The sequence below is a fragment of the Lissotriton vulgaris genome, chromosome 2_1, assembly GCF_964263255.1.
Source record: "Lissotriton vulgaris chromosome 2_1, aLisVul1.2, whole genome shotgun sequence".
Taxonomy (NCBI): Eukaryota; Metazoa; Chordata; class Amphibia; order Caudata; family Salamandridae; genus Lissotriton; species Lissotriton vulgaris.
The window spans coordinates 1,075,872,938-1,075,882,854 of NC_141687.1; positions in this window are offsets into that span (position 1 = coordinate 1,075,872,938).

Below are 9,917 nucleotides of genomic sequence, written 5' to 3' on the forward strand. Positions count from 1 at the left end.
GAGGGTGAGTGAGAATGAGGGTGAGTGTGGGTGAGGGTGAGGCGTTGAGGGTGAGTGAGGGTGAGGGTGAGGGAGGGTGAGGGGTTGAGGGTGAGTGAGGGTGAGGGTGAGTGAGGGTGAGGTGTTAAGGGTGACTGAGGGTGAGGCGTTGAGGGTAAGTGAGGGTGAGGGTGAGGTGTTGAGGGTGAGTGAGGGTGAGGGTGAGTGAGGGTGAGGTGTTGAGGGTGAGTGAGGGTGAGGCGTTGCAGGTAAGTGAGGGTGAGGGTGAGGGTGAGTGTGTGTGAGGGTGCAAAAATAACGACCCCCTTAAAGTAGTGTCGTTATTTGTATTAGGAAAATAGTTGAGAATTGCTGAGGATGCGGGACTTGAATGTGTCTGTGGGTAGTTTTAAATGCTGGAATTGTTGTTGGGGATGGAGAGGGAGTGAGTGTGTGCGTGAAAAGTTAATAGTGAGAGACGTACCAAAAAAGGTGTGTGTGTGTCATCTTGTAACTTAGATTACTTACTGTATTGCATTGAATATGAAAATGAATGCGGTGTGCGTGTAATATTGAAAGTGTACCCAGTTAGTGTGCAAGTAATGTAGAAAGACAGAGAGGGAGTAAAGGGGAGGCAAATGGAGAGTTATGTACAAAGACAGAGAGGAAGGGAAAGTGAGGGAAAGGAAGGGAAATGGAGGGAGAGGAAGAGAAAGGGAGTGAGATGCAGAGTGATAGGGAGGGAGACGGAGAGGGAGGGAGGGAGAGAGGGAGAGAGAGAGAGAGAGGAGGAAGAAGAGAGAGGGAGTGAGACAGAGGGAGGAACACAGTTAGAGTGAGACAGAGGAAGACAGTCGAGAGGGAGGGGGAGCTAGAGGGAGGGAGAGAGAGCTATAGAGAGGGAGGGAGACCGAGAGAGAAAGAGAGCGAGAAAATTATGTGTATGCCGGGAGGGCACAGTGGAGGAAGCCTTCGGCTGCAGGGTCCTGTGATTAACCTCATGGTCAGTTTTATGTTGTTGCTGTAGCCCCGACCCTTACCCACTGACCCTGCCCCCACCGATGCAGTCCTTGGACACAAACTAAACAGTAAATTTGGCCCCTGAGAGAAAGATTGTGAGTAGTCATGTAATAGAGGGTGTGTGCGAAAGTCCCCTTGATCGTGGATTGTGTGTATGAAAAGTTTGTTGTGGTGTGGCGAAGTGTTGCGAACGGATTATGGCTGTACTATTCCCCCTAATGTTACAATGTGCCTGTGAATAGTGTAGTAAGTGTAAGGTCAAGTGTTTATTTTTGTAGGCAGCTAATCCTGGCTAATGTGTTATTGGATGTGTGTTTGTGAAAATGTAATACTAGTAGTTGTACGAGCGGCTGTTTTCGTGTGTCAGCTTGTAACTTGGATTACTAACTGTGTGCCAGTAAAGCTGCGAATGAATGCATTCCGCGTGAATGTTGTAAAGTATTGCCTGTTTGCGTGCAAATAAATGTGCAATTAGAAGTTCTGACTGAAAGTTTGGTGCTGTAGTGGCGAAGTGCTATGATCTTAGATTGCGTAGGAGTCGCACGTGCTGTATAAGGGTGGCAGTCAGTGTTTTGCCTAATGTGACAGGGTGTGTGTGATTAGTGTGCTATAGAGAGGGAGGGAGACCGAGAGAGAAAGAGAGCGAGAAAATGATGTGTATGCCGGGAGGGCTCAGTGGACGAAGCCTTCGGCTGCAGGGTCCTGTGATTAACCTCATGGTCAGTTTTATGTTGTTGCTGTAGCCCCGACCCTTACCCACTGACCCTGCCCCCACCGATGCGGTCCTTGGACACAAACTAAACAGTAAATTTGGCCCCTGAGAGAAAGATTGTGAGTAGCCATGTAATAGAGGGTGTGTGTGAAAGTCCCCTTGATCGTGGAATGTGTGTATGAAAAGTTTGTTGTGGTGTGGCGAAGTGTTGCGAACGGTTTATGGCTGTAGTATTCCCCCTAATGTTACAATGTGCCTGTGAATAGTGTAGTAAGTGTAAAGTCAAGTGTTTATTTTTGTAGGCAGCTAATCCTGGCTAATGTGTTATTGGATGTGTGTTTGTGAAAAGGTAATACTAGTAGTTGTACGAGCGGCTGTTTTCGTGTGTCAGCTTGTAACTTGGATTACTTACTGTGTGCCAGTAAAGCTGCGAATGAATGCATTCCGCGTGAATGTTGTAAAGTGTAGCCTGTTTGCGTGCAAATAAATGTGCAATTAGAAGTTGTGACTGAAAGTTTGGTGCTGTAGTGGCGAAGTGCTATGATCTTAGATTGCGTTGGAGTCGCACGTGCTGTATAAGGGTGGCAGTCAGTGTTTTGCCTAATGTGACAGGGTGTGTGTGATTAGTGTAAGATGCAGCTCTGTTCACTCTTGAGTCCGATCATCCTGTTTACTGTCTTGCTGTGAAGCTGTCAATGAAAGCGTAATGAGTGTTCTGTTGTGGTCGCACTCAATTCGGCGTGCGTGTGATATAGTATGTGTTCTTAACAGTGTGTGCGTGAAAAGTTAATACTAAGAGATGTAAAAAAAGGGTGTGTATGTGTCATCTTGTAACTTGCACTGGTTACTGTGTTACATTTAATCTGAGAATGCAAGCGGGATGCGTGTAATATTGAAAGATAATATGACAAGGTATGTGTGAGTAGTGTAAGCTGCAGCTCTATGTCGTGATTGTAATTTAGTAAGTCTTGTTAGTTGTGTGTGCGTGAAAAGGTAACACAAGGAGATGTACGAGAGGGTGTGTGTCAAACTTATGTTGTGCCTTGAATTATTGGAAGAAATGTTCTGTGTGGCGAGTCGAAGTGTTATGAACGGAAGTACAAATTGTGTAGAAGAGTGAACAGTTGGCTGTACTTACATGATATATGTTGGTGCGCAGTTTCTTTCCCCCTATCAAGGAAATGTTGAAAGCGTACGAATAACCTACAAGATATAACGATAAAAAAAAAGAATATGTATCGGTTGGTTTAAACAAAGGTATGACCTGCTTGAGAAATTACGTAGTCCTTTGCTAAGTATTACCATAGAAAATGTAGATTTCCCAACGAACATGTCGCACAATAATTTAACACAGGTGCAATGTTGATATAGTAACCGTTCTAATAAACGCAAGTAAATTTATCAATACTGTCCCTTAGATGTATAGAAATAAAAGTTCCATGCACTTACGTTCTAAGATTGAATGGCGTAATTTTTGAGTGGCTGTTGGTCGATAGCAGCAAGTACAGCGTCGTTCTGTAAGTCCAAGTTCTGTCCTCGCAGGTAAAAACAGAGTATGACTTAAAGTGACCCGTCCCTCTGCTTAAATAGGGGGTAGCGATGCAAGAAACTTGTTTTTTTTTTTGGTTTAAGAAAGGATCAAAGCTTTTAGTCCTTCCCTTGCCCCAAGGAAAAGTCACACTAGCTGATGTGCGCGACTTGGAAGTGTGAATGTTTGAATGTGTATGCAGATGGAGTTTCGACATTGGCGCGACAGTAGACTTCCCTGGGCAACTCCCTTAAGCGCACATAAGAGTTCGCTCGGAACTGACAAAGCAAAGGGCCTTTTTTTTTTTTACGTTAGTGTAATTGGACTTCAACTGTCTGCTCGAAGTTACCCTTAAAAATGGCATATATAAAGCTTCAAAAGTATACAAAGTTTCACTTTTAAACATACAACTCTTGTAATATACAGGCATACAGGCTCAAAGTTGTGGCGTTTATGTTTAATATGAAAATACTGAACATTGCTGCGGATGCGTCCATTAATGTGTGTGTGGCAACGTTAAAATACAGTGGGTGAATGAGAAAGATGGTCGATGATTTTGTTTGGCAATACAGAAATGTAAAGACAGGTGTGGCGAAATGTTATGAGCTGATACATGGTGCTGAATGGGTCAGAGGCCGGATGCAATATTTGCCATAAAAGTTGTGTTCTTGGTTTTATTATGAAAATCGTGAACATTGCTGCGTAAGTGGCCCTTAAATGTGTCTGTGGGTAGTTTTAAATGCTAGGATATTTTTTGCTGTGTGTGTACGTGTTGTAAATACAGAACTTAGCTGCGGATGCGCCCCTTAATGTAAGTCTTGTAATATACAGGCTCAAAGTTGTGGCATTTATGTTTAGTATGAAAATACAGAACATTGCTGCAGATGCCTCCATTAATGTGTGAGTGTCACCGTTGAAATACGGTGGGAGAATGAGAAAGATGGTCGATGATTTTGTTTGCCAATACATAAATGTAGAGACAGGTGTGGCGAAATGTTATGAGCTGATGTATGTTGCTGAATGGGTCAGAGGCTGGATACAATATTTGCCATCAAAGTTGTGTTGTTATTTTTAATATGAAAATCGTGAGCATTGCTGAGGATGCGGCCCTTGAATGTGTCTGTGGGTAATTTTAAATGCTGAGATTGATGTTGGTGTGTGTGTACGGCATGGTATGTAAACTATAGGAGTTTTGTTAAAAAAACATAACGTTTCCAGACGCCATTTTCTCCTTTACTGTAATTCGACTTGAACTGTCTACTCCAAGTTACCCTTAAAAATGGCATGAGGGGTTGAGGGTGAGGGTGAGTGAGGGTGAGGCTGAGGTGTTGAGTGTGAGTGAGGGTAAGAGTGAGGGTGAGTGAGGGGTTCAGTGTTAGTGAGGGTGAGGTATTGAGGGTGAGTGAGGGTAAGGGTGATTGAGGGATTGAGAGTTAGTGAGGGTGAGGGGTTGAGGGTTAGTGATGGTGAGGTGTTGAGGGTGAGTGAGGGTGAGGGTGAGGGTGAGTGAGGGGGAGGGGGAGGGGTTGAGGATGAGTGAGGTGTTTAGGGTGAAGTGTTGAGGGTGTGGGTGAGGGGTTGAGGGTGAGGGAGGGTGAGTGAGGGTGAATGGTTGAGGGTGAGTGGTTGAGGGTGAGGGGTTGAGGGTGAGGTGTTGAGGGCGAGGGGTTGAGGGTGAGGTGTTGAGGGTGAGTGAGGGTGAGATGTTGATGGTGAGTGAAGGTGAGGTGTTGGGTGAGGCGTTGAGGGTGAGTGACTATAGGATTTTTGTTAAAAAAACATCACGTTTCCAGACGCCATTTTCTCCCTTACTGTAATTCGACTTGAACTGTCTGCTCCAAGTTACCCTTAAAAATAGCATGAGGGGTTGAGGGTGAGGGTGAGTGAGGGCGAGGCTGAGGTGTTGAGTGAGGGTGAGGGGTTGAGGGTGAGTGAGGGTGAGGGTAGGTGAGGGTTGAGGGTGAGGGTGATTGAGGGTGAGCATGCCTCCATTAATGTGTGTGTGGCAACGTTAAAATACAGTGGGCGATTTAGAAAGATGGGAGATAATTTTGTTTGGCAATACATAAATGTAGAGACAGGTGTGGCGAAATGTTATGAGCTGATGTATTTGCCATCAAAGTTGTGTTGTTATTTTTAGTATAAAAATCGTGAGCATTGCTGAGGATGCGGCCCTTGAATGTGGCTGTGGGTAATTTTAAATGGTGGGATTGTTGTCGGTGTGTGTGTACGGCATGGTATGTAGACTATAGGAGTTTTGTTTAAAAAACATAACGTTTACAGACGCCATTTTCGACCTTACTGTAATTTGACTGTAACTGTCTGTTCCAAGTTACCCTTAAAAATGGCATGAGGAGTTGAGGGTGAGGGTGAGGCTGAGGTGTTGAGTGTGAGTGAGGGTAAGAGTGAGGGTGAGTGAGGGGTTCAGTGTTAGTGAGGGTGAGATATTGAGGGTGAGTGAGGGTAAGGGTGATTGAGGGATTGAGAGTTAGTGAGGGTGAGGGGTTGAGGGTTAGTGATGGTGAGGTGTTGAGGGTGAGTGAGGGTGAGTGAGGGTGAGGGGGAGGGGTTGAGGGTGAGTGAGGTGTTTAGGGTGAAGTGTTGAGGGTGTGGGTGAGGGGTTGAGGGTGAGGGAGGGTGAGTGAGGGTGAGTGGTTGAGGGTGAGGGGTTGAGGGTGAGGTGTTGAGGGTGAGTGAGGGTGAGATGTTGATGGTGAGTGAAGGTGAGGTGTTGGGTGAGGCGTTGAGGGTGAGTGACTATAGGAGTTTTGTTAAAAAAACATCACGTTTCCAGACGCCATTTTCTCCCTTACTGTAATTCGACTTGCACTGTCTGCTCCAAGTTACCCTTAAAAATGGCATGAGGGGTTGAGGGTGAGGGTGAGTGAGGGCGAGGCTGAGGTGTTGAGTGAGTGAGGGTGAGGGGTTGAGGGTGAGTGAGGGTAGGTGAGGGGTTGAGGGTGAGGGTGATTGAGGGTGAGCATGCCTCCATTAATGTGTGTGTGGCAAAGTTAAAATACAGTGGGCGATTTAGAAAGATGGTAGATAATTTTGTTTGGCAATACATAAATGTAGAGACAGGTGTGGCGAAATGTTATGAGCTGATGTATTTGCCATCAAAGTTGTGTTGTTATTTTTAGTATAAAAATAATGAGCATTGCTCAGGATGCGGCCCTTGAATGTGGCTGTGGGTAATTTAAATGGTGGAATTGTTGTCGGTGTGTGTGTACGGCATGGTATGTAGACTATAGGAGTTTTGTTTAAAAAACATAACGTTTCCAGACGCCATTTTCGACCTTACTGTAATTCGACTTGAACTGTCTGCTCCAAGATACCCTTAAAAATGGCATGAGGGGTTGAGGGTGAGGGTGAGTGAGGGTGAGGCTGAGGTGTTGAGTGTGAGTGAGGGTAAGAGTGAGGGTGAGTGAGGGGTTCAGTGTTAGTGAGGGTGAGGTATTGAGGGTGATTGAGGGTAAGGGTGATTGAGGGATTGAGAGTTAGTGAGGGTGAGGGGTTGAGGGTTAGTGATGGTGAGGTGTTGAGGGTGAGGGTGAGTGAGGGTGAGGGGGAGGGGTTGAGGGTGAGTGAGGTGTTTAGGGTGAAGTGTTGAGGGTGTGGGTGAGGGGTTGAGGGTGAGTGGTTGAGGGTGAATGGTTGAGGGTGAGTGGTTGAGGGTGAGGGGTTGAGGGTGAGGTGTTGAGGGTGAGTGAGGGTGAGATGTTGATGGTGAGTGAAGGTGAGGTGTTGGGTGAGGCGTTGAGGGTGAGTGACTATAGGAGTTTTGTTAAAAAAACATCACGTTTCCAGACGCCATTTTCTCCATTACTGTAATTCGACTTGAACTGTCTGCTCCAAGTTACCCTTAAAAATGGCATGAGGGGTTGAGGGTGAGTGAGGGTGAGGGTGAGGCTGAGGTGTTGAGTGTGAGTGAGGGTGAGAGTGAGGGTGAGTGAGGGGTTGAGTGTTAGTGAGGGTGAAGTATTGAGGGTGAGTGAGGGTAAGGGTGATTGAGGGGTTGAGAGTTAGTGAGGGTGAGGGGTTGAGGGTGAGTGAGGGTGAGGGTAGGTGAGAGGTTCAGGGTGAGGGTGATTGAGGGTGAGCATGCCTCCATTAATGTGTGTGTGGCAACGTTAAAATACAGTGGGCGAATTAGAAAGATGGTAGATAATTTTGTTTGCCAATACATAAATGTAGAGACAGGTGTGGCGAAATGTTCTGAGCTGATGTATTTGCCATCAAAGTTGTGTTGTTATTTTTACTATAAAAATCGTGAGCATTGCTGAGGATGCGGCCCTTGAATGTGTCTGTGGGTAATTTTAAATGCTGGGATTGTTGTCGGTGTGTGTACGGCATGGTATGTAAAGTATAGGAGTTTTGTTCTAAAAACATAACGTTTCCAGACGCCATTTTCTCCCTTACTGTAATTCGTCTTGAACTGTCTGCTCCAAGTTACCCTTAAAAATAGCATGAGGGGTTGAGGGTGAGTGAGGGTGAGGGTGAGTGAGGGTGAGGCTGCTGCGGATGCGTCCCTTAATGTGTGTGTATAAGAAATATGGTGGTTATCCAAAAGAAGGCAACATCGGAAATGTTTCACTGAAGGCAACATCGAAAATCTTTAGTCTGTACAAGCGTCGACGTAGAATAGGCCGATTTTACATACCACGCTGTAGAGGGAAGTTGTGAAATACTAGGCATGGTTATGTAAAGTAAATAAGTTTTGTTAAAAAAACATCACGTTTCTAATGTTAGTATTTTCGTTCAGTGGGATAGTTTAAGTTTAGCGAAAAAGCATCACGTTTCTAGTGTTAGTATTTTTTTTCAGTGGTTTTTTTTTGGGGGGGGTTTGTTGTTGTTCTCGAGCTAACACCCGGCTCGCAGTCCTTCCCTTGCCCCAAGGAAAAGTCACACTAGCTGATGTGCGCGAATTGGAAGTGTGAATGTTTGAATGTGTATGCAGATGGAGTTTCGACATTAGCGCGACAGTAGACTTCCCTGGGCAACTCCCTTAAGCGCACATAAGAGTTCGCTCGGAACTGACAAAGCAAAGGGCATTTTCTTTTTTTTTTTTACGTTAGTGTAATTGAACTTCAACTGTCTGCTCAAAGTTACCCTTAAAAATGGAATATATAAAGCTTCTAAAGTATACAAAGTTTCACTTTTAAACATACAACTCTTGTAATATACAGGCTCAAAGTTGTGGCGTTTATGTTTAGTATGAAAATACTGAACATTGCTGTGGAGGCGTCCATGAATGGGTGTGTGGCAACGCTAAAATCCAGTGGGCGAATGAGAAAGATGGTCGATGATTTTGTTTGGCAATACATAAATGTAAAGACAGGTGTGGCGAAATGTTATGAGCTGATGCATGGTGCTGAATGGGTCAGAGGCCGGATGCAATATTTGACATAAAAGTTGTGTTATTGTTTTTATTATGAAAATCGTGAGCCTTGCTGCGTAAGCGGGCCTAAAATGTGTCTGTGGGTAGTTTTAAATGCTGGGATAGTTTTTGCTGTGTGTGTACATGTTGTAAATACAGAACTTAGCTGCGGATGCGTTCCTTAATGTAAGTCTTGTAATATCCAGGCTCAAAGTTGTGGCGTTTATGTTTTGTATGAAAATACTGAACATTGCTGCAGATGCCTCCATTAATGTGTGTGTGGCAAAGTTAAAATACAGTGGGCGAATGAGAAAGATGGTGTATGATTTTGTTTGCCAATACATAAATGTAGAGACAGGTGTGGCGAAATGTTATGAGCTGATGTATGTTGCTGAATGGGTCAGAGGCTGGATACAATATTTTCCATCAAAGTTGTGTTGTTATTTTTACTATGAAAATAGTGAGCATTGCTGAGAATGCGGCCCTTGAATGTGTCTGTGGGTAATTTGAAATGCTGGGATTGATGTTGGTGTGTGTGTACGGCATGGTATGTAAACTATAGGAGTTTTGTTTAAAAAAAAAAACGTTTCCAGACGCCATTTTCTCCCTTACTGTAATTCGACTTGAACTGTCTGCTCCAAGGTACCCTTAAAAATGGCATGAGGGGTTGAGGGTGAGGGTGAGTGAGGGTGAGGCTGAGGTGTTGAGTGTGAGTGAGGGTAAGAGTGAGGGTGAGTGAGGGGTTGAGTGTTAGTGAGGGTGAGGTATTGAGGGTGAGTGAGGGTAAGGGTGATTGAGGGGTTGAGAATTAGTGAGGGTGAGGGGTTGAGGATTAGTGATGGTGAGGTGTTGAGGGTGAGTGAGGGTGAGGGTGAGTGAGGGGGAGGGGTTGAGGGTGAGTGAGGTGTTGAGGGTGAAGAGTTGAGGGTGTGGGTGAGGGGTTGAGGGTGAGGGAGGGTGAGTGAGGGTGAGGGTGAGGGGTTGAGGGTGTGTGAGGGTGAGGCTAGGTGAGGGGTTGAGGGTGAGTGAGGGTGAGTGAGGGTGAGGGTGAGTGAGGGTGAGGGTGAGGGTGAGTGGTTGAGGGTGAGGTGTTGAGGGTGAGGTGTTGAGGTTGAGATGTTGATGGTGAGTGAGAGTGAGGTGTTGGGTGAGTGGTTGAGGGTGAGTGAGGGTGAGGGTAGGTGAGTTGTTGAGGGTGAGGGTCATTGAGGGTGAGCATGCCTCCATTAATGTGTGTGTGACAACGTTAAAATACAGTGGGCGATTTAGAAAGATGGTAGATAATTTTGTTTGGCAATACA